Genomic DNA, 24,864 nt, shown 5'->3' with positions numbered 1-24,864 from the left:
TATATCACCCTGACAATAAAATACAATTATTAAAATAACAAAAAAAGAAATTAGGAAAAAGAAATTCCATGTTCCCACCTATGTTAAGATAGAGTTGAAATCAATGTCTAAATGTTATTTTCACCAATGTTTGATTGTACAAGCTCAGGGAAAAAAATTCACAGCAGAGAGAATAGAAAATTATACTCCATATTTCATGCCATGCTTTTGTGGTTTGATGGATGAAATAAGAATAGTAACTTTTATATCATGCAGTTGTTTTGAAGCCTAAATAAGACCCTGTGCTTACAGGATATAACACATAACTGATAACCACCAATCCTGCTACAGGTGTTTGTTGCCTTAGAATTTGAATGACAATTATTCTCCACCCTATTGAATGTGAGCTAGCTGGGACTAATGTCAATGAGAGGGGAATTGTGCCACTGCTCAACATTTTTTTATTTTTCTATTTACTTTTTTTTGTCTGTTCTGGAGACCGAACTCAGGGCCTGAGCACTGTCCCTGGGCTTTCTCAAGGCTAAAGCTTTACCACTTGAGCCATAGCACCACTTCTAGCCTTTTTTATGTATGTGGTACTGAGGAATCAAACCCTGGTCTTCATGTATGCTACTCAAACCCTGCTCTTCATGTATGCTAGGCAAGCACTCTACCACTAGGCCAAATCCTGGCCCCATGCTCACCACTTTTGCTTCCATCTGCCCTTGTTGTATGTGCCTTGTCTATGGAGACTCAGGATCCTTGATGAATGTGTCTTGTATGAGATGTGATGGACCACATGTCTCTCTCCTTTTGTGCTTCTACATGTGTGTCATTAGGGGAGGAAACCAATCCTGAGGCCCCAGGGAGTGGTTGTCTTGTGGCCAATATTTCACCTATCCACTCTGTGTGTGTTGGGGGGGGGGGTGGAATCTTGCTGTATCTGCTTCAAATACTTTTCTGCCATTTAATGTTTTTTGAGGTACAATGCACGTTTTATTGGTGAGCATGATGTCAGTGGGGTGAGTGTGATGTAGCTCGGTGGGCGGGGGTCCTCATGAGTGCAGGACTCACCACTTATCCAGAGGGCCGCGGTTTGGGATGTACTTGACTCCACAGCCGTCAGGGTTGAGGCGCTTCTCAGCTACCATGTCTTCAAACTCATCTGCATTAATCTTGGTAAAGCCCCACATGTCGGAGACGTGGATCTTCTGACGACCAGGGAACTTGAACTTGGCCCTGCGTAAGGCTTCAATCACATGTGCCTTATTCTGCAGCTTCCTGCAGATGAACATGATTATCTGGTCAATGTGAACCCTGGCCACAGTGGCCTGGGGCTTCCCAAAGGCACCCCGCATGCCTGTCAGTCCCAGCGCAGGACAACATCTTGTTGATGCGAATGACATGGAGTGGATGCAGTCACATTCGGGTATGAAAGCCTTCTTCACCACAACTTTTTACCATGTACTTGTTGGCACAAATACGGGCAGCCTCCAGGGCTTCAGAGGAGAGCTGCTCATATTCCTCTGACACCATGTGTCCACAAAGTGGGAACTCTTTCACTTTTGCCTTTTTCTGTCCCAGGTCAAAGAGGCGGATCTTGGCATCAGGGACACCTCGAAAAAGTGAGACTTTGGGTACGGCTTATTCTTACAGTACTGGTAACACGGGACTGGGCAGCGACCCAGGGCGACACCAGAATCTGCAATGTCGAGCCGGAGGAAAAACTTTTTTTTTTTTTTTTTTTTTTTTTTTTTTGCCAGTCCTGGGTTGAGCTCAGGCCTGAGCACTGTCCTTGGACTTTCTCAAGGCTAGAGCTCTGCCACTGGAGCCTCAGCACCACTTTCGGCCTTTTTTCCATGTATGTGGTACCGAGGAATCGAACCCGGTCTTTGTGCATGCTAGGCAGCACTCTACCACTAGGCCAAACTCCAGGCCCCTGCCATTTAATTTTTTAACGGAAAGAGGAAATGAACCCAGCCATAGACTGTATAATTCATATGCTCTCTGGAACTGGTACAGTTCACCAGTTCCATAGTCTGCCAGGCCATCTTTTAAAACTGTTAATTATTTTTAACTGTAGAGCTTAATTGTCCAGCATTGGGTAATACAGGCCATAGAAAGGAGACATTTCCATTGGAAATTTTTATAATAAATCATCTATGGCAACAGGACTTTGACTGGTCCAAGTGGTGAATTCTTCCTGTTTGCATTTCTTTGAGAATCTTACCTTAGCAAAAATTATAATTAAGAAACTTGTGGACAGGAGATCAATTTGAGAGAATTAATGGTGGGAATTATTAATGACATGCTGTCAACAGAATGTCTTGGCCTCTTAGTCAATGAGTATTCCATACAAAATGAGTGGAGAAGTCCAAGAAGCAGTCCAACAAACAAGACCTTTTTTTCTGATGGACTTGGAAACTCAAGGTAGAGAGCTGAGCACTATACATGGAAAATATGGAGAGGTAGAAAGCAGTGAGAGAACAGAGTGAGACAGGTCACACTTGCTTCCTTGCCATAGAGCTGTCCAACGAGATAAGACTCTGGAGAAGACTCTGCATCACTGATTGTGGCAAAGCAGACAGCCACCTATCACTAAGTGCCCCACATGGTTCTCACTACTTCCATTAGGACCCTACCAATTATTACCACTGTTATGCAAGTCAGACCCCCACAGCTCCTCTTCTACCTCCAGCAAAGAAGACAATGTCCCTGTAACGTTGTTGGTCTTTCTTGACTATTTCATTCTGATTGCCTTATCACTTTCTAGAAAGTTTGCTTGAGGAACGAATTGCAGAAATAGTAAGCAATGACCAATGGTTTTCCAGTTCTGGCTGATTCTGAATGGTCTTCTGTGACTTCACTATGGATGAAAACTTGGATAGAAGTCTGTAGGTTTTCAATTTGTTTTAACATGGGTAATGTATGTTTTGTCTTGGTTTTCCAGCCCTGGGGCTTGAACTCAGAGCCTGGGTATTGTAACTTAAGCTTTTTGTTTGTTTGCTTGTTTTTTTCTTCAAGGATGCTGCTCTACTACTTGAGACACAATTTGGCTATTTGCTGGCTAATGTTAAATGGAGACTTTCCTGCTCAGGCTGGCTTTGAACCCCAAACCTCAGATCATAGACACCTGAGTGACAATACAAGTATTATTATGTGAGCATAAGAGGGGGGTAAGGAGAATACAATTCTACTTTTTTTTCCTGCCTTAAAAATCTGTCATTGAAGTTTCTTTACCAGACTCATTCTATGAAGCCAGTATAACCCTCATCCCCAAACCAGACAGAGATTCATCAAAGAAAGAGAACTATAGACCTATTTCTTTGATGAACATCGATGCAAAACTTCTCAACAAATACGGGCCAACCGTCTACAACAACTCATCAAGTATTATACTTAATGGAGAAAAGCTAAAGCCATTCCCTATAAAATCAGGAACAAGACAAGGATGCCCACTTTCTACATTCCTCTAACATAGTATTAGAATTCCTAGCCAGTGCAATAAGGCAAGAAGCAAGCATAAAGGGGATCCAAATAGGGAAAGAGGAAGTAAAATTTTCCTCTTTGCAGATGACATGATCCTGTATTTAAAGAATCCTATAGACTCTACTGCCAAGCTCCTTAAGTTGATTCAAAACCTTGGAAGGGTAGCAGGGTATAAAATTAACCCTCAAACACCAACTGCCTTCCTCTATGGCAACAGTGAGAGGAATGAGGCAACAATCAGGAAAGCAACTCCTTTTGCAATAGACTCAAAGAAAATAAAGTACCTAGGAATTACCTTAACTAAGAATGTAAAGTACCTTTTGATGAAAACTTTAAAACCCTGAAAAAGGAAATTAAAGCAGAACTGAGGAAATGGAAAAACCTTCCATGCTCCTGGATTGGAAGAATCAATATCGTGAAAATGACAATCTTGCCAAGGGCTATCTACAAATTCAACACAATACCCACCAATATTCGAATGTCATTCTTTAAAGAAATAGAAGAGGCAATCAAAAATTTCATATGGAATAATAGAAGACCCCGTATAGCAAAAACACTTCTTAGCAGAAAGAACAGCGCAGGAGGAATTTCAATGCCAAACTTTAGAGTCCATTACAGATCTAGAGTGACCAAAACAGCTTGGTACTGGCAGAAGAACAGGCCTGAAGACCAATGGAATAGAACTGAAGACCCAGATATTAAACCACAGACCTATGGCCACCTAATCTTTGACAAGGGAGCCAAAAAAATAGAATGGAAGAAAGATAGCCTCTTCAACAAGTGGTGCTGGCAGAACTGGTTAAGCACCTGCAGAAAACTAAAGTTGGATCCTTCTTTGTCACCCTGCACTAGAATTAACTCCAAATGGATCAAAGACCTGGAGGTAAAAGCCGACACTCAAAACTTTACAAGAAGGAATAGGAGATACACTAGACTTCCTTGTCAGAGGTTGAAACTTTCTTAATAAGGACCAAGAATCACAACAAATCAGAGAAAGGCTGGATAAGTGGGACTGCATTAAACTGCAGAGCTTTTGTATGGCAAAGGACATAGCTAGTAAACTAATTATGAAGCCTACAGAGTGGGAGAAGATCTTCACCAACCAAACAACGGACAAAGGCCTCCTATCTAAAATATATCAACAGCTCAAAAAATTGGATCACTCCAAAACTAATCTCGAAAGTAACAACCATCCCATTAAAAGATGGGCCAAAGACTTAAAGAGAGTCTTCTCTGAAGAAGAAACAAAAATGGCCTATAGACACATGAAGAAATGCTCAACATCTCTGGTCATAAAAGAAATGCAAATCAAAACAACTCTAAGATTTCACCTCACTCCAGTTAGAATGTCCAGGACCAAGAAAACTAATAACAATAGTTGCTGGAGGGCATATGGCCAGGAGGGATCACTACTACACTGTTGGTGGGAGTGCAAACTCGTTCAACCACTATGGAAAGCAGTATGGCAGTGCCTCAAAAGACTAAACATACAGCTCCCTATGACCCAGCAATTCCACTACTTGGCATTTACCCAACCATCCAGAAACAAAGACATACTAAATCCACCAGCACAACAATGTTCATTGCAGCACTATTTACCATAGCAACCATGGAACCAACCTAGATGTCCCTCAGTTGATGAGTGGATCAACAAGATGTGGTATTTGTACACAATGGAATTCTATGTTGTTGTCAGAAAGAACGACATTGCTCCATTTGTTAGGAAATGGAAAGACTTAGAAAAGATCATTTTAAGTGAAGTAAGCCAGACTCAAAGAAACATAGGCTCAATGGTTTCCCTCATTCATCACAATCAGTAAAAACCTTGGGCTCTACTAGCAGAGATTTGCAATAGAGCAAAACCTTGATACAAAAGGCCATATAGTAGGTCGCTAAATGAAAGGATCTCTAGGATATAGAAACGTAAGCCATATAATGAATGATTGTTCTTCTTAAGGTACTATGTTATCTCTCATCTCTTTTGCTGCTGTCCCTTGGTTATCTCATATTGTTACAGTATCTCACTTTGCTACCTGATATATCGGATATATTTGTATTTGGTTATTGGAAATTGGATAGGGAATGGGGGAAAACAAGATGAGGGGTGGGGGTGGGGGTGGGGGGAGGGAAATGGGGACCAAGACATGTGAAAGGTATCAATGTATGGGAATTAATGCACCTTCTATCTGGCAAATATCTTGTAACCCTTCTATTAATTACAATAAAAATATATGAAAAAAATCTGTCATTGTCTTTCACAGAATTTGTTTTTCACCAAAAGCTTGCAGCCTTTTTCTCTTTATTTTTAGACCTCTGATATTGCCCCTGATTTAAGATATGTCTAGGTATATGACTCATTTCAACATTCTACTTTAAAAAAATCCCTTTTGACATTAAGGCACACTTATTATATTTTCTCCTCCTCATCCTCTTCCTCCTCCTCTTCCTCCCTCTTTTTTTCTTTTATTCCTTTTCTCGTTATTGCTGTCATTTGAACTCAGGGCCATGTACTTGATAAGTAAGTGCTTTAACATTTGAGCTATTTCCACAGCTCTCTTTGCTTTAGTTATATTTTGGATATGATCTTAATTTTGTGTGGCCTAGTTTGGGACTGTGACTTCTTTATTTATAACTCCTTGGTAGCTGAGAATAAATATATGCCATAATGATCATCTTATGCTTTGAGACAGGGTCTCATTAATCTTTTGCTTGACACAGGTTGGATTATAAATCATGATCTTCCCTTCTCTACTTCCTAAGTAACTGAGATTGCATTATGATGCACCATGTCCAGTTAGCTTACATTTCTTTAGCAATTCTTTTCTACTTTGTTACTTTTTCCCCTTATGCCATGCCCTCTCATTTTGGAGTTCCCTTGAAATGTGTAGCATGTCCATTATATCAGTGAATTGAGCCCCAAATTCAACCAGTGGCTGTTGCTTTCCATCACAGTTCTAAATCATTATTTTACCTTTCTTCTGTGTTCATTCAAGTGTCAATTTTTCTAGTTCCAGGAATCATATTAAAATAGCAATAATTCTGTCTTGCTTTCAAGGTTCTAGTATTTTAGAACTATAAATGTAGTTCTGGAATGTCTAGCAAAGTCTTTATTGGTTATGTACTTACCCTATAATTTGAATCTCCTTGAGGATGATAACTTTTTGTAGTTGTATGGTTTTCTGGATCTGCTTCTTTCTTCTTGGCTTATCCAGTCTAGCTTGCTTTCTAGAGTCAGTGGCTTTCCTCAAGTGATTAGGCATGCCTCTTCTATGTAAATACACAGAGGGGTATGACTCCACCAGTATCCTTGCTGTTGGAGAGGATCCTCAGCAGGATCTTTCTATACAAACTTGGTATCACTTCACACAGGGTTTTCAGTTCTTATTCTTCCCTTAGGGGGCCCCAGGGTTCTAGCATCCTAGCTCCATGTGTAGAGGCTCACAGTTTAGAGGCCTTAGTTTCATTGTTCTCCAAGCTGACTAGAATTCTGTCCCAGCTGGTGGTTTGAAAGCTGTCTCTGTTGGAAAGGGGAGAGAACATTTCCTCAGAGACAGGATTAAGCAATTTCATTCTCACGTGTTCTTTCTAGGAATAGTTGAGCAGAACATATAGGTCCTTTTATCATGGCTGTAGTACAACTTACAAATCCCCAATGTTATTTAGAAAAAATAGTGAGACATAGGTGTGTGAGAGAAAGGCTCCCAGATTATCAATTCTTATCTATTTGTTTGTTTGGTTTTTTTTTTGTCAGTCATAGGGCTTGAACTCCGGCTGAGCTTTTTCCACTGAAGGCCAGTGCTCTACACAATGAGTCGCAGCTCCACTTCCAGTTTTCTGGGGGGTGAACTGGTGATAAGAGTGTCATGGACTTTCCTGCCCAGGGTGGCTTCAAAGTGTGACCCTCAGTTCTCAGCCTCCGAAGTAGCTAGAATTACAGATATGAACCACTGGTGACCTTCAGCATAAATTCTCATAATGAACCAGGTCTGACTGGATGGGTTAGAAATCAAGACTCAACTCCAGTTCTGGAGATGGGATGAGTGGCCTTTGGTTGGTTCCACAATACTGGACCACCATATTTTCAATCTATTATCACATGGGGGAGAAAGAGAGAAAGAGAAAGGAGGAGAGACAGAGACACACAAGGAGACAGAGAAATGGAGAGAGAACAAGAGAAAAGGGAAAGATTCCTATTTGCTCATTTCAGCCCAGTCATCTCCCAAAGGCAATACATTTGAGTTTAGGGCTCTGATATATGGCTTTGGATGATGGGGGAGTGTGCACTTTACACCCATCACACTGGTACTAACCAGCCATTCACCCTGCATAGTGAAGAATGTTCTACAGAGTCAGAAGATAGCACCACCAGATGCAGGGAAGAGGGCTATCAGGCATGATGCTGGCACACCGTTGATGCTGCTTTATTCTAGAGATCCTGGCACTTCCCTTGCTTGGGTTCACTTTGGGACAATAGTCAGGAAACCTCATCTGTCATTTGCTGCAGGACACAAGTCCTGGGAGGAGCATTTATGCCTGCTAAAGCTCTGCAAGGGCATTTGGTTTCCTGTGCGAGCCAGCCCTGGGTACTAGTCATGTTGCATTGGGATCCTTTTAGTTTCCAAATTGCTTCTTCTCTTTGGATTCTCTGTACTGTTCTCTGTACTTTTTATCATTTTTTTCTCCCATAAATCTTCTTTTTTCATAAGCTACTATCTGGAGAAAGACATTCATTTAATAATTAAATTCTCCTCTGTGGTACTCTGTCTATTTGTTGCCTTGGAAATCTGACTATACTAATTCCCCTCCAAAGAAAACATAATTAGTAGTTCTGAATTTCTTTTAATTATGAGAGATCTGTTTTTTTTAAATAAAAAGGCCACACAGGAAAGAATGTGATGTTTAGGGAGAGAGAGGGGATGAACTTGAATGATTTATTCCCACCTGGCAGGAATGGGGGTAACACTCACATCGCATGTGTCTGCTCTGTGACAGGCACTTCATAGACACCATCTTCATTTTTGGTCACAGCCTTCTGTGAAGAATCTGTTATCAATTCATTTTCTAGATGAAAAAACATGATCATAAAAAAACCAAAGAATTAGTATATAAAGGAACCAGGACTTAAACCCAGGTGTGTGACTTCCAAACACTCTCATTTCTGTTTATCATTGTCAAAGATACAGGAATGCAAGACTTTGTGATGCTACATAAAATTTAAGGTCAGTAGCACATGTGAGTGAAGGGACGCTGTGGGCTGAGCAGAGAGTGAAAACCTTAGCCTCTGTCTTCCACATCATTTCTTACAGATGACCTCTGGGAAAACTGACTGACAATGAACATAAAAGTAACTCCTCTGTATTACATATGGAGAAGCAAGGCCCTAACATATTTCATTAATAATTTTCTCTACATCATACCCACCAGTGAGAGAGGCTATTTAACTGGCCAGTACTTGAGTTCATGGATGTTTGCCTTGAAAAGCTATCATTCCTTCCATTCTACCCAGCCATGTGGTTGATCCTTAGAAGATCAGGCTTATTCCACCAAGAGGGCTGAAGTTTAGTTAGAGGAAACAGGGCTGGACCCACCCCCTCAGCAGGCTCTTATCACCTGGGAAGATATAGGAAAGCAAGAGTTCTTTAAATCACCATTGGGGATGCAAAGACCTGATATAAAGTTATAGCCTTTGGGAGCAAATGCTCCTCACGTGGGCTGGTGGGAGTTTGGCCTTATTGCAGCAATCTTTTTTTTTTTTTTTTTTTGCCAGTCCTGTGGCTTGAGCTCAGGGCCTGAACGTTGTCCTTGGGCTTTCTCAAGGCTAGCACTCTACCACTTGAGCCACAGCACCACTTCCGGCTCTTTCTATATATGTGGAGTGCTGAGGAATCGAACCCTAGTCTTCGTGCATGCTAGGCAAGCACTCTTACCACTAGGCCAAACTCCCAGCCCCTATTGCAGCAATCTTAAACATGTAGGCAATCCATTTCTGTTCAGGCCCTGAGTCATTGACTTGCACAAAGCAGAGGTCATCAGATATCTCTTTTAGAAGGACTCAGCTAAAGAAGAAAATAGGCTGCACAGTAAAGTTTTGAAATAACTACTTAAGCTCAAGGAGTGCTTGCTGTTGGCAAACCTGAGAGAGATATTTGGTCCAAGCAGTCTCTTCCTTCCCCTCTTCCAGGAGGAGCTGGCATCCTCTTGCAATCTACTTCCAGTCCTGCCTTCTGTCTCTGACTACTTCCTGGTCATTTCCCTTGTTTGTCTTGTCTCTCCCTGAGCTATTCATCAGACCTTGTTTGGTTCATTCCATCTGTCCCTTGCCTGCTGCCTGTGGCCTCTGGACAAATTCCCATTTCTCTGATCTCAGCCAGCCCCATGATTCATTGTGGGGAACTTAGAGAATTGTTCGGATATTTTTTGTATGTTTGTTTTTATCTTTGTTTCTGTTGAGTGTACAAGAATGTGCGTCTGCACAAATGTATTATTTTCTACAAATTTAGGCAATTAGAAAACAGTGGAGTGACGATCCTGGGATTAGTACTAACGTATTCATTTGTTAGGGTAGAAGGACTGCATCTTGAGGCACAGAGAAGGTGCAGACTGGATGTCCAAGAGCCAAGATCTAATTATAGTCCCTCTGCTTCCCTGGTGATGGCTGAGTACACTTGACTTCTCTGTGCTCTGGATGCTTTTTTTTTGTTTTTGGCAGAGCCAAGGAAGCCTACGGGTTTCATCCAGCAGCCATGAGGGCTCAAGCATTATGTCTGAGATCTGTATGCATTGTAGTTAGCATGTCAGGTGTCTTTCTCTTTGTCAAGCTCCTGAACTCTGCTCTTGGGTCACTGAGCAGTCAGGACATGACAGCTCTCCACCCAGTTCCCTTTGTTGGAGATGCTGACTAAACACACACACACACACACACACACACACACACACACACACACACACACACACACACACTTCCCTTTTCCTAAGCCACCACCACAGCAAATTGATTAGGATCCAAAGTTGTCATGTGATCTGGAAGCTTCATCTGCAGTTATAGATTTCTCCAACATCAGGTACTGAACCTCAGGGCTTATTCTGCATTCCTTGAATGAGTTCTCCTGATTATGGACTCACAGAGTTGACCAGGACTTTATTTAGATCCTATTTCATGGATTTATATATGAGCAGCTAGTCTTGCTCTCCAGGCTCAGTATAGAAACCTCTGGCCATGTTTCATCTTTTCAAAATGTGTTCTGTGGCCTTCTGTCTGTGCTATGTGCCTCTAGGTTTCTCCTTTCTCCATCCCCTCAGCATTAGACATGTTTTTTCATCCTTTGCAATGACTCTCTTTCCCAGCTCCCTATGTAGGAGGAAGCTGTAATCTCATGATAACTGAAATATATACCATAGATCCTTGATATTCATAGATCTATGGTGCTAAGAATACCACCATTGGGGAAAGTCTTTATTGATTCAAATATTATCCCGTTTCTACTAAAGATATTCAGCTTTTTGACAAATCTCAAATTTTTCTATCACTTACATTAAATACAATCATTTGTATCTTGTTTTCAGGGCACAATTTGCTTTTTGAGGAGAGACACATAGGCTCCATGGCATCCCTCATTTGTAATAATTAGTACACATCTGGGATTCTCCTAGTAGATGATCACAATATTTCAACGCCTATGTACATATGGTCATACAGGATGACACTAAACAAAATGAACTCTAGTGTAATGAAACAAGAGGTTTATCTTTGTGATTGCTGCTCTTAATGTACTATGTAAAGTTACTTCTTTTCTCTTTTTATTTCATGAAGTTACTGTATCTGAATTTGTACACTGATATACCATATATACACTTATTTGTTTATTTGAAATAGGGAAGGAAAGGGAAAAACAAGATGACTGGGAGGGAGTGAGGGGAGGGAAAGGGGAAAAATCTGAGAAGGGGTATCAAGGGGTATTACTTTCGAGAAGTAATATACCTACTACTTGAGGAATGAATGTAATTGTAACTCCTCTATATATTATTCAGACAATAAAACACAATACAAAAAGGAACATAAAGTAGATCACAAAGTAACTTATACACAACTGTGAGCAGGTGTGATAGAGTTTTTTCAAAGCTACTGAGCCACATGATGAATGGAGGAAGTAAACAAAATATGATTGAAATTTTAGCAATTGGGACAATGCCTGTTTAAAACCACATGGACTAATTCTACAAGGGAGATGGGCTTACTGTTATTAAAAATAAAGGCATTGGGGAAGGGTCATTATCTCACACCAAAAACAGGGTGGCACAAGGAGCTCAGGGCCTCCATACAGAAGACAACCAAGCCCATTTTCTGTGTCAAAGGAGAAGACATAGTAAACAAACAGTGGCACCCGTTCCCCTTCTATGGGGATCTCACTGGTCCCCCAAAGGATTTGACTTGTGTAGAGAAAGGAGGGCCTTTGCAAACATCAACAGGACTGAGGGAAGTCATAAGAAGTGGATCTTAATCCTACAGGACAGGTGTCCCTGTAAGAAGGGAGACCAGTAGTGCAGGTACATGGAGTCAAGTTCACAAACAGAACACCTGGAGCGGACATCACCCGCAAGACCATGATAAAGGCTTATGAAATAAAAAAAAACAAACAAATAAAGACAAGCACTATGAATCACTGTACGTATACCAGAACCATCAACTCTCAGCTTCTAGAGGGTGAGAAATGAATTTCTGTTGTTTTAAACATCTGACCACTGGTGTTCTGTCATGACAGAATCAGCAGGAAAATATAACTTACTAGTTTCTACAATAGAACCCTAATAGATAGTGTTCTTCTTTTTCCTCTTTTTTTTTGTCGGTCATGGGGCTTGAACTCTGGGCCTGAGCATTGTCCCTGAGCTCTTCAGCTCAAGGCTAATGCTCTACCACTTGAGCCACAGGACCACTTCTGGTTTTCTGGTTGTTTATTGGATATAAGTGTCTCATGGACTTTCCTGCCCCGCCTGGCTTTGAACCATGATCCTCAGATCTCAGCCTCCTGAGTAGCTAGGATTACAGGTAAGAGCCACCAGAGGTATTACTCTTATAGATAGGTTTTCTTATGAACAGTAGATCCTAAGTATTTGAGGCATGGTTGAAATGATGGACATGTAGACAAAGATTGATTTACTAGCTGGGTGCCCATGGCTCACACCTCTAATACTAGCTACTCAAGAATATGAAATCTGAAGACTGTGATTTGAAGTCATCCCAGGCAGGAAAAACTTTGAGAGTTTTATCTCCAATTAACCACCAAAAAGCTGGAAATGGATCTGTGGTTCAAGTGGTAGAACACTGGCTTTTGAGGGAAAAATCTAAAGGACCAGAGTTCAAGACCTCCTGTTGACACATAAATACATTGAAAGAGTAAATTACTTGGATATTAGTTATTGTTCAGAGCAGGGGAAAAATCCTCTTCAATGTGCTCACTCAAAAAGAAAATGTGTGTACTCATTCTAATTAGCACACTAACTGACACATGATGGTTAATCAATAGCGTTCAACTTAATTGGAACCCAACCTTTCTTCTTAGTTGTACTTATTTTTCTAGAAACTAACTCTGGCTCTGATTTAAGGCAATAAAGTTAAGAAGTATTTTGTTCAGGTTATTTGACTGAGAAGACGTCCCAAGTGAAAGCCCCAGATTACCTTTTGTGGAGAACTAATGTTAATGAGAATCAGACCCTCTAAGATAGATCCAGGAAGCAAATGTCACAGCTCTGGTGAGGGTGCTGCCCACATCAGCAGCGCCTGAACTGACAATTCTCCATGAAGAAACTGGACAATGTCTGCCTAGCCTGGATAAGAAGTGAGGGCTTGAAGCAGCACTGGACATGAGCCCCAACTTTTCCTTGTCTTTCAGTGGATGCCTCTTGCTGAAAGTATTAATTCTCCAAAATGGGGCCTGTAATTCTAGCTACTCAGAAGTTTGAGACCTGAGGATCACTGTTCAAAGTCAGCTTGGGCAGTAAAGTTCATGAGAATCCTATCATCAATATATTACCTCCCCCGCAAAAGAAAAAGCTGAAAGTGGAGCTGTGGCTCAAATGATAGAGCAGTAGCCTTGAGCAAAAGAAGCTCAGGGACAGCACCTAGGTCCTTAGTTCAAGCCTTAGGGCTGGCAGAAAAAAAAAAGTGGAATAAAATGAAGACAATGCTCTGCTACATACATCTTTATATTTGCTGTATTTTAGTAAAGCTGACACTAAATATTTTGGCTTAGATTGAAGAGAATGATGAACATGAAACAAACTGTTGATACTTACCTTTAAAGTTAGGCTATTTGTAGAAGGTACAAGAAAGATCCTGGGCTTTGGAGCAAGGCTATGCTCCAACCTAAATTAGAGTGCAGTGTCTTCCAGTGTTTCCCCTCTCAGTCAGTTACGAAACTACAGACACTCAACTTTTATATCTATAATACAGAGCTATGCTTGACATTGTTGTATACCTCTGCATTCCCAGTGTTTGGAGACTGAGGCTGGAAGACTGCAAATTCAAGGCTTGCCAGGGCCTATGTAGCAAAATGCTATTTGGAAAATTTAGAGGAAAGCAAACAAAGAACAAAGACTCACAACAAGACAGAAATAGACTTGGTTTCCAGCAAGCAAGGTAAATTGAGCTATATGTAAAAGTCTTTTCTGTTCAGAACACATGAAACTGCTGGATAAAACATAACAACAAGATCAAAAACAACGTTCATAGCTGAGATCAAGAGAAAAAGAGGTGCAGAGGAGCCAGAATGAAGAAAGGCTTTGAAATGAGAGTTGAGAGCTGAGGATCCGGGTACTGTTACCTTGAGAAAAAGAGGAAGGAGTGGAGACTAGGGATACTGAGCCTGAGAGGCTGCAAGATAAGACATCCTCACATACAGATCCTAGGGCTCATGGTGGCTGCCTTAGTGAGAGGTGTCGATGAAAGCCTCAATTATACCCAATGGAGATGGAAAGTAAAATAGGAATCTAAAATGTATAATCACAGAATGATAGGTGTGTATATTAATATTTCTATACATACATATGTATGTATGTGTCTATAACATATATTATACACACATAGCTCAATCTTGGGAATTTACAAAAAGTCACAGTAAAACATTATTCTTTATTATTGAGGGTAGGTAAACATGTATAAAATATATTTTATAATTTCTCAGTATAATTATTTTATTTATCTTATATAATTATTTTATTTTGTTAATTTAAGTAGTTTATTTTTTTCTTTTTTGCCTCAGCCTCTAGAGCAAGAATTTAAATATTTTACCACAAACATGGCTGATAATTCTTTTATAATGAAAAAAGGTAAAGAAAGAATAAATGATCAAATGGAAAAGGCCAAGGGAGAAAATAGAATACTCCAAAGTCAAGATGGTAAAATCTGAACATTTTGAAAATGTAGATGGCCTTATTCTGTGTTTTCCTTTAAGTTTAAGTATTTCATGCTGAAAGAAAAAAGCAACTAGAGATTGCACTACCCATTTAAACTAATTATTGTTATCATTAGTACTGTATGTATAATTAGCATCATATAGCGACATATACATGTCTATATGCACATAGACATAGATGTCTACATACATGGCTATATATGTCTACATAGACACGTATTCACATATGTATGTTCTATTTGCACATATCTATATTGAATATTCTGACTGCATTCACTCATCCTTCCTCTCCATTCTTCTGCTATGAAGTTTGTCCAGCACCTAGTAAGTGCTATTTCTGGATAATTTCAAATGGAAAAACAATCCCTGAGACAAAAGCTCTATCTCTAACAGCTCTTTTTTTTTGTTTTTTTGTTTTTGTGGTTTTGCGACAGTATCTCAGAATTTTTTTGCCCGGGCTAAATTAGAACCTCTAATTCTTTTGCATCCATTTCTTAAGTAGCTGGGATTATAGATATAAGCTACTGCACAAAGGTGAATTACACTTTTGGGAAGTGTTAAGAGGAGTCTCTCACTTTATTCAAATATGTGAGCTCTTGCTCCAGATAACAAAGACAAGAGGCCTAATATTTTACAGATGTGCCAACTCTAAAATTCTATGAATGTCATTCCCAACTTTATTGATTGGTTTCCTGTCCTTCCTAAATTAACTTCTCAAGAGTTAGCTTTCTAAATCAAAACAACGCTAAGATTCCACCTCACTCCAGTTGGAATGGCCAGGATCAGGACAACTAATAACAACAGATGCTGGAGGGGATGTGGCCAGAAGGGATCACTACTACACTGTTGGTGGGAGTGCCATCTCGTTCAACCACTATGGAAAGCAGTATGGCAATGCCTCAAAAGGCTAAACATAGAGCTTCCCTATGACCCAGCAATTCCACTACTTGGCATTTACCCAACCATCCAGAAACCAGGGCATACTAAATCCACTAGCACAACCATGTTCATTGCAGCACTATTCACCATAGATGTCCCTCAGTTGATGAATGGATCAACAAGATGTGGTATTTGTACACAATGGAATTCTATGCTGCTGTCAAAAAAAACAACATCACCCCATTTGTTAGGAAATGGAAGACATAGAAAAAATCATATTAAGTGAAGTAAGCCAGACTCAAAGGAACTTAGGCTCAATGGTTTCCCTCATTCATCATAATCAGTAGAAACCTTGGGCTCTACTAGCAGAGATTTGCAATAGAGCAAAACCTTGATACATAAGGCCATATAGTATGAAGCTAATTGAATGGACCTCTAGGATATTGAAACAAAAGCCATATAATGAATGATTGTTGTCCTTAATGTGCTATGTTATCTCTCATCTCTTTTGCTGTCCCTTGGTTATCTCATATTGTTACAGTATCTGACTTTGTTATCTGATATATTGGATGTATTTGTATTTGGTTACTTGAAATTGCACAGGGAAGGGGGGAAAACCAAGATGGGGGGGTGGGAGGGTAATGGGTACCAAGACATGTGAAAGGGTATCAATGTATGTGAATTAATGCACCTTCTATCTGGCAAATATCATGTAACCCTTTTATTAATTACAATAAAAATATTAAAAAAAGAGTTAGCTTTCTGACTCCTTTTTGCTCCTAGGCCTGTGAAATCTACTTGTAACAATCTAAAATCCATCTGCAAAGGAGACTAATAAAGCAAAATGTATCAAAGTCATACCCAAGGACTATAGGCTATATTAATTTGCAGTTTCCATTCATACCAATGAAATTAGTAGGTTAAAATGTAATGAAATGAGCAAAGAGCAGACATCAAAAATTGCACAAACAATTCTTATGGGAAAAGTAAAAGTAAAAATGCACATCACATGGAAATACTAATATAGATTTATGGTTACCAGAGAACTTTTGTTATGAGAGTCATGTTTATAAAATTAAAAGGTACAGATGTACCATACCTGTTTCTGAATCCTATGATAGTGGAGTTGTAAACTTCCAGTCCTTTTCTGGTGATTTATTGCTCCAGGGACTTTCTGCTGGTTCCCCAGACAGCTTATTAACAACGACATCTGTCATTTACATTACATATTACCAAAACAAAACCTTTGTTTTTAGGAGATCCAAATACCATACTAAAATTGGTAATGATTTATCTAAAAATGAAACTGTCTCCAGAAAAATCAATCAATAATAAAATGCATCAACAATTATTCCTTCTATGATTATGATGTGGGCAAGATATAAGCTCTGAAATGTCTGAAGACTCTGAGAAGACTTACCTCATGGTATATTTCACAAAATAATTAGATCTTAAAGTTGGAGTCCAGAGGAATTGAAATGGATTTATATGTTTGCATATCTTTAGTTTTGTACCTGTGTATTAATTCGTTTGAGTGGCCATAACAAAATGAAACAGATTAGGCTGTTTACATTGTTTTGGCACAGTTCTGAGGCCAGAAGCCTGAGATCAAGGTGTTGGCAGCTCAGGTTTGTTTTTCTTTGGCTTTTAAATGGCCAAAAGCACACTGCATCTTCATACATTCATCTCAGTGTGTACCTCTGTCCTAATCTCTTTCAGTTAAGGACACAGTCACATTGTACTACGATGTATTCAGTTGACTGCTTTTTAAGTTAGCATCTTCTTAAAGATGCAACCTCTAAATATGCTCATAGTTTGACTTACAGTGTGTTGCAACTTCAACTTGTAAATTATGGGAAGATAAAATTGTTCCATAGTTATCCATAATCAACCAATCAATCAATTTACTATCTATATTAGTCATATATATACATATCCACTAATATACCTATTTATCATCTATATTTATCATACATACTCATAAATAAATATAATATCTATCATCTACCTTTACCTTTCTCTAGCTACCTATCTTATAATATTTACCTCTGGGTAGCAGTCATCTGACTACTAATAGGTAGATATCTATTAATAGATTTTTGTATCTATCATCTCTATCTCTATATATATGTCATTTTTTTTACCAGTCCTGGACTTAAGCTCAGGGGCAGAGGACTGTCCTTGGATTTTTCTCAAGGCTAGAACTCTACCACTTGAGCCTCAGCACCACTGCTGGCTTTTCGTAAGTATATGGTACCAAGGAATCGAACCCGGGTCTTCGTGCATGCTAGGCAAGCACTCTACCACTAGGCCAAACTCCCGGCTCACATATGTCATTTTTAACTCTACGAATAATCTATTTATTCATCTACTTAACTTCTTCTTAAGCTTTTATGTCTCTATATATCATTGTGCAACTATCTATCTTCCAACCTCTTTATATATATATGTATATATGAGTTTGTATGCACAAGCATATACATATATATATATATTTTTAACTGATCAATATTTTACACAGTACTAGGCCTTCAATTCAGGTCCTGGGAAGTGTCCGTTAGCTTCTTCATTCAGAGCCATTTAAGCTACAGCTTCATTTCTGGTTGTTTAGTGGTTAATTGGGAATAAGTCTCTGAAGGAGTCAATTTCATTTTCAGACTACCTTTGAACTGTTATCTTCAGAACTCAGCCCCCTTAGTAGCTGTAGTTACCAGTGTGAGGCACCTGTGCCCAGATAAAATTGTCCTTTTACTTTTCTTTTTCCTCCCTCCCTCCCCTTCTCCCTCCCCCCCTTCCATCCTTCTTTTTTTGGTGCAAGTCCTGGGGCTTGAACTCAGGGCATGGTGAGTTCTATCCCTGAGCTTTTTTTGCTCAAGGATAACACTATCGCTTGAGCCACTGCTCTACTTCCAGTGATTTTGCTGGTTAAATGGAGATAAGAGTACCGAGTATATAGTATATATGCTTATTTGAACTTAGAAAGGGAAGAGGAACAGCAAAATTAGTGCTGCAAAGGGCAAAGGGTAGAAAAATGCAACAGTAATACTCACAAGACAATATGTTGGAAATGAAGTTTACAACTTGGTAGGAGAAAGTGGGGTTAGAAGGATGGAATGCGGGAGAAACTCGGGGAGGGGGTAACAATGTTCAACAAGAAATTTATTCACTATCTTATGTACATAACTGTAACTGCCCTCTACATCACCCAGACAATAAATTAATTAAAATTTTTTTTTTGCAAGTCCTGGGCTTGAGCTCAGGGCCTGAGCACTGTCCTTAGACTTTGTCAAGGCTAGAGCTCTACCACTTGAGCCCCAGCACCACTTCCGGCTTTTTTTTTTTCTATGTATGTGCTACTGAGGAATCGAACCTGGGTCTTCGAGCATGCTAGGCAAGCACTCTACCACTAGGCCAAACTCCCTGCCTAATAAATTAATTTTTGTCAACTGAGAGAATTTAAAATTAAAAAATCCTCTGGATTTTTCTGCCCCGGGCTAGATTCCAGGAGTGATCCTCAGATCTCAGCCTCCTGATTAGTTAGGATTACAGGTGTGCCCAATCTGCACCCGGTTAACCTTACCGTTTTTAAACACGAAGTGATATAAATTGAGAATGCTTCAATAAGGAAAAGGAGTGTGCCATACACACACACACACACACACACACACACACACACACACACACACACACGCAGGATGACTGCTGAGTTTCCCTGAGATCCTTTCTCCTTCCAGTAATTGCAGCTGGTCATTTCACTTCTGTAATGGTTTCAGTTTTCACTCTGAGATAATTGTGGGTATTAGTCATCAGTACTTATTAACTTCTTTATTTTATATGTGCATTTTGATTAAACAAAGGGAAAATATATTTCTAATTACATATTGTGTGGATAAAGTCTCCAGATTACAGAACTAGCCAATTTTCATTTGTTCATGGTTATAAAAATTATTTAAAATGAAGACCTACTATATGCAACAGGCTGATAGGTAATGATAGCCTAATAAAACAGTAACAAAGTCTTACATTTGCTATTACATATTCCTTGTTCAAAGGATTTCAATTTGGTATTTTCATATGTGCTTATAGTTAACTTTGATCAGGTTCACATTCTCTCTTATTTTTTGTCCCCTCTAAACTTTTATGTTAACAATTTTAATGAGTTACATTATCCTACATTCACACATGCACATGAAGTACTTGAATTTTATTTACCACCCACTTCAACTTTTCCCTTCACCCCAAAGTCTTATTTTTAACAACAGATACAGCTTCATTACAGAAGCAGCATATACAGGCAATGTTCAGAATGGTTTTCTTATTTTAATTGGGGTTGAGTTTAATTAGAACCATTCCCTATAACATATATCATCTGACAATTTTCCTTAGAAGTAAATGCATCAAGGATGAACTCATCTATTTATGTGCAGCTAAACTTCAGATCCACGAAAGCAGTAGAGTTTTCCTAGACATACCAATGTAGTTGACTTATTTCATCCTGAGAAATCAAGGCTTCCAGATGATAAATACTGGCATTTCAAGTTAATACTTGAGTGATACTGAATAAATTTTCTCAATTTTCTCTCCTTCCTCCCTCCCTCCCTCCCTCCCTCCCTCCCTCCCTCCCTCCCTCCCTCCCTCCCTCCCTTCCTTCCTTCCTTCCTTCCTTCCTTCCTTCCTTCCTTCCTTCCTTCCTTCCTTCCTTCTTTTCTTCCTCTTTCTCTCTCTCATCTCTCTTGCATATGCCAGTACTATGTCTTAAACTCAGGGCCTAGGCACTGTTTCTGAACGATTTTGGCAAGGCGACCATTCTATCACTTCAACCACAGCTGCACTTCTGTTTTTTGGTGGTTAAATGAACGTAAGAGTCTTATGGACTTTTTTGCCATGGCTGACTTCAAATCACAATCCTCTACTCTTAGCCTCCTGAGTAGCTAAGATTACCAGCAGGAGCCACTGGCACCTAGCCTTTGATTTCTTCATCTATGAGACAGAAGAAACCACAGACAATCACAAACAAACAATTAGCTCCATGGGTGACATAGTCAATTTTTTGTCTCTCATGAAGTTTATGAAAATTGCATTTGCAAAGTATTGAAACATGCTCGGTTTATTTCTCTCAAATACTTTTGTCTTTTCAAAATAAATTACACATTAAATGATTTATTAAGCTTTACATGTTATTGGAACTATAAGAATAGAGATACCCCTTTTAACTTCTATAAATACAAACACAAATGTTGGCACCTTTGCTCATCTTTTCCTTTTTGTACAGTGTGTATACATGCTAAGAAGCACATCTTAGCTAAGTGAAATTATCTAATAAACGCTAACTCATCTCTGAATTTTCAATGTTTAAGGTCATTTTGTCAATATAGTAGAATATAGTAGGTATTCTGTGTGTGTGTGTGTTTGTATGAGTGTGCTCATGCCAGTCCTGGAGATTGAACTCATAGCCTCATGTCCTCACTGGGCTTTCCTGCCCACTCTATTACTTGAGAGACACCTCCACTTCTGACTTTCTGTTAGTTAATTGGGAGATAAGAGTCCTATAGTTTGTTTTCCTAAACTATCTCTGAGTTGTGATTTTCAGATCTCAAATTTTTGAGTAATTAGGAATATAAGCATGGGCAATTGGCACCCAGACTACTAGATATTCTTAATGATTTAAGTAGTGAATTTCTGTGTAAAAAATAAGTGTCTAGCTGGTTGTTGGTGACTCACGCCTGTAATCCTAGCTACTCAGGATGCTGAAATAAGAAGGCTAACAGTTAGAAGCCAGCTTGAGCAAGGAAGTCCCTGAGACTCTTGAGCTTATCTCCAATAAACTGCAAAAAAACAAAACAACCCCCCCCAAATCCAAACAAACAAAAAAACAAAAACAGAAACAGCAAAAGCAAAAGCCAAAAGTAGTGCCTCAAAAGGTAGGTCACTTCGACTGTCTTGGGACCATGCTGAAATTTGAGAGTTCAATCTTAAGGACAAACACACACACACACACACACACACACACACACACACACACACACACACACACACACACACACACACACACAAAGTCTTGTAAGGTGCCCCTAGCACCTTATACCTCCAGGGCCAGCAGAAATACAAAGGAGAATGGACTCTAGAGATGGTTTGGGCAGTACCAGGGGGGCCTGTAGCTTGTCTGCAACTGACACCCCCCCACCCCCGCAAGGTCCCATTCACAGGGTATTTACTGAATATCAAACAGAGGAATAGGCACAGAAAACAGGTGGGCAATCTCTTTCAAGTTACCCATACAGACAGTTGAGGACTTCTCCAGAGGGGAGACTTCTTTTTCTTAGGAGGTAGGCCAAAACAACCAACTGCCTTCAGTTGGCCTTAGGGCAGAAAGTTGAGTCTCTGCAATGCTTCTCCGGAATCGGCCTTCCAATTCTCTTTGAACTTGCAGCTCAGCATTAAGGGTCCCCTCTAGCATTTTACTCAAGTAATGAAGTACTTTGTGATAAACATCCACTGAACACCAGTACATATTAGGGCCCCTAAGATCAGAAACACAGGAGAGGTGAGTCCTTGAGAGCTGCTAGAATGAGATGTTGTGACATAAAAACTGGATTACAAAAACAGGGTAGGTGTTTGCCTGGCCAGTAAGTGGGTGAAACTGGAGAAATGCAAGAGGAAATGGGCAGGAGGAAACAGGATGGTGATGACTAGGTACTAATGGGTCCTTTTCCACCTGAAGAGCTAAGAAGCCAGTGTGGGAAGTTAAATCAATGGGATATTCATTAGGGGTAAAAGTAAGAGGAAGTCGAGGCACTCATTGGTCTGTAATTGTGATAGTGACAGAATAATAGTGCAATGTATTGAGATTTGAAGGTAGAGAATTTCATTCAAAATTGAGAGTTGGGTGCTCAGAGAGAATGCAACATGCATGAGGTAGACACCATTCATTCACTACTGAGTTATGGGCAGAAAAAGGGAGTGGCTGAATATGTGAATTAGATCTTTACAATATTATCACCCCATATATGTTAGAGATGATGATAAATTCAGCTTTGTTTACACTACTGGAGATCTATATGCATAGTAAACAGTGACAGATTCCACAGAATTTGAATAAAACAGTCTATGCTTTTCAAAGAGATGTTAAACAGCTGCATTGATCTCCCACTTCTCTGCGGCTTAATATTTATTAAGCAGGAATGGTTAAGAGAAAAATAAATAGAAAGAGGAAAGGCAATGAGTCAAGAGAGAAAACAATGTTCCCTCCCACCCTGCCCATGAATACAAGAAAATAATAGAATCTTTATGGTGTAAGGAGCTTTGGCTTTTCAATTAGCTCTTATTATTACTAGAAAAAACATAACAATTCTTCCTTGATTTTCTCTCCCTGTTAAATTTCCAATCATTCCTACCTTTTTTCATACTTCACTGTCTTTAGTATATGCACAGAATTATATAACTAGTAACAATTAATTTTAGAACAGTTTTCATCACATGCAAAGGACACCCCAGACCATGAAACCATCGGCACTTAAACCCACTCTTTCCCCACTCCCAGGCAACTAAGAAACTACTCTTTAAAAATATATGCTGATTACTGATAATAAAAATTTAGAACCAGATACTGTTTGTGTGTGTGGGAGCACATGCACGCATAAGTATGCCTTTTAAGATTGGCTCTTACTATGTAGTTCAGACATGTCTTGAACTAATGATCCTGTATGCTGACATCATAACTATGTACCAGCATGCAAAATTACTGATGCAATGTTTTGTTGACTATCTCACTTTTACTTAGCATAATGCTTTCAAGGTTCACTTCTGTTATAGTATGTATCAATATTTCATTATTTCTATAGCTTGTTTATTCTATATGCATGCTGAGTGGTTAATCCAGTTGTGTATTGATAGATAGTTGTTCTGTTTCCATCTTTGTAGCCATTGTAAATGCTGCAGTTATCAGTATTCATGTTTGTGTTTGGTATGAGCATGATTTCATTTCTTTTGAGTCTGACTTAAGAGTGGGTTGGTTCTGTCACATGGTAACATTTTTCAAAATCTTTTGAGAACATGACAGACTGCATTTGCATTATTTTGGAGATTCAGTAGTAATGAATGAGTGTTCTGATTTCTCATCCTCTAAACTAACAATTACTGTTGCCAGACTTGTGGATTATGGTTATGGAAGTGGGTATGATGTTATATCTCTTACAGATTTGAATTGCAACTTTCTGTTTTTGCATTTTTACTGTAATTAATAGAAGGGCTACATTTATATTGGCCAGATAGAAGGTGCATTACTTTACACACATTGATACCCCTTCTCATTTTTTGTCCTCATTTCGCTCACCCCATTAATTTCCCTCATCTTGTTTTCCCCCTTTCCCTTCTATATTTCAAATAAACAATTAAACATATATATATATATAATATACCAGATAACAAGGTAAGATACTGTTACAAGATGAGACTAACCAAGGTACAAAAAAAAGAGATGAGAAATAACATAGTACATTAAGAACAACAATCACATATTATATAGCTCCTGTTTCCATATCCTCAAGGTCCTTTCATTTAGCCTCATCCTATATGACCTTATGTATCTAGGGTTTTTTCCCATATATTTTTAATTGTAATTTATAGAAGGGTTACATTATATTCACCAGATAGAAGGTACATTACTTCACATACTTTGATACCCTTTCTCATGACTTGGTCCCCATTTTCCAAACCCCCCAACCCCTCTCCTCACCTTGTTTTCCCCCCTTCCCTATCCAATTTCAAATAACCAAATACAAATATATCTGATATATCAGATAAAAAGGTGAAATACTATAACAATATGAGATAACAAAGGGACAGCAAAAGAGATGAGAGATAACATAATACATTAAGGACAACAATCACTCATTATGTGGCTTTTGTTTCTATATCCTGGAGGTCCTTTCATTTCGCTTCATTCTATATGGCCTTATGTATCTAGGTTTTGTTCTATTATAAATCTCTGCTTGGAGTGCCCAAGGTTTCTACTGATTAAGGCAAATGAGGGAAGCCATTGAGCCTATCTTCCTTTGAGTCTGGCTTACTTCACTTAACATGATTTTTTCTAAGTCTGTCCATTTCCTAA

The 24,864-nt window shown here is 39.2% G+C and overlaps 1 pseudogene; it reads right to left on the bottom strand.

Moving 5' to 3' along the window:
• Window positions 1–1,034: 1,034 nt before the first annotated feature.
• Window positions 1,035–24,864, bottom strand: part of LOC150063148 (large ribosomal subunit protein uL16-like) — a 41,946-nt pseudogene continuing 18,116 nt past the window's right edge.

This window comes from Megascapheus bottae, chromosome 5 (genome assembly GCF_031878675.1).
Source record: "Megascapheus bottae isolate mThoBot1 chromosome 5, mThoBot2.hap1, whole genome shotgun sequence".
NCBI classification, from domain to species: domain Eukaryota; kingdom Metazoa; phylum Chordata; class Mammalia; order Rodentia; family Geomyidae; genus Megascapheus; species Megascapheus bottae.
This window is presented reverse-complemented; position numbering and strand designations above follow the sequence as displayed.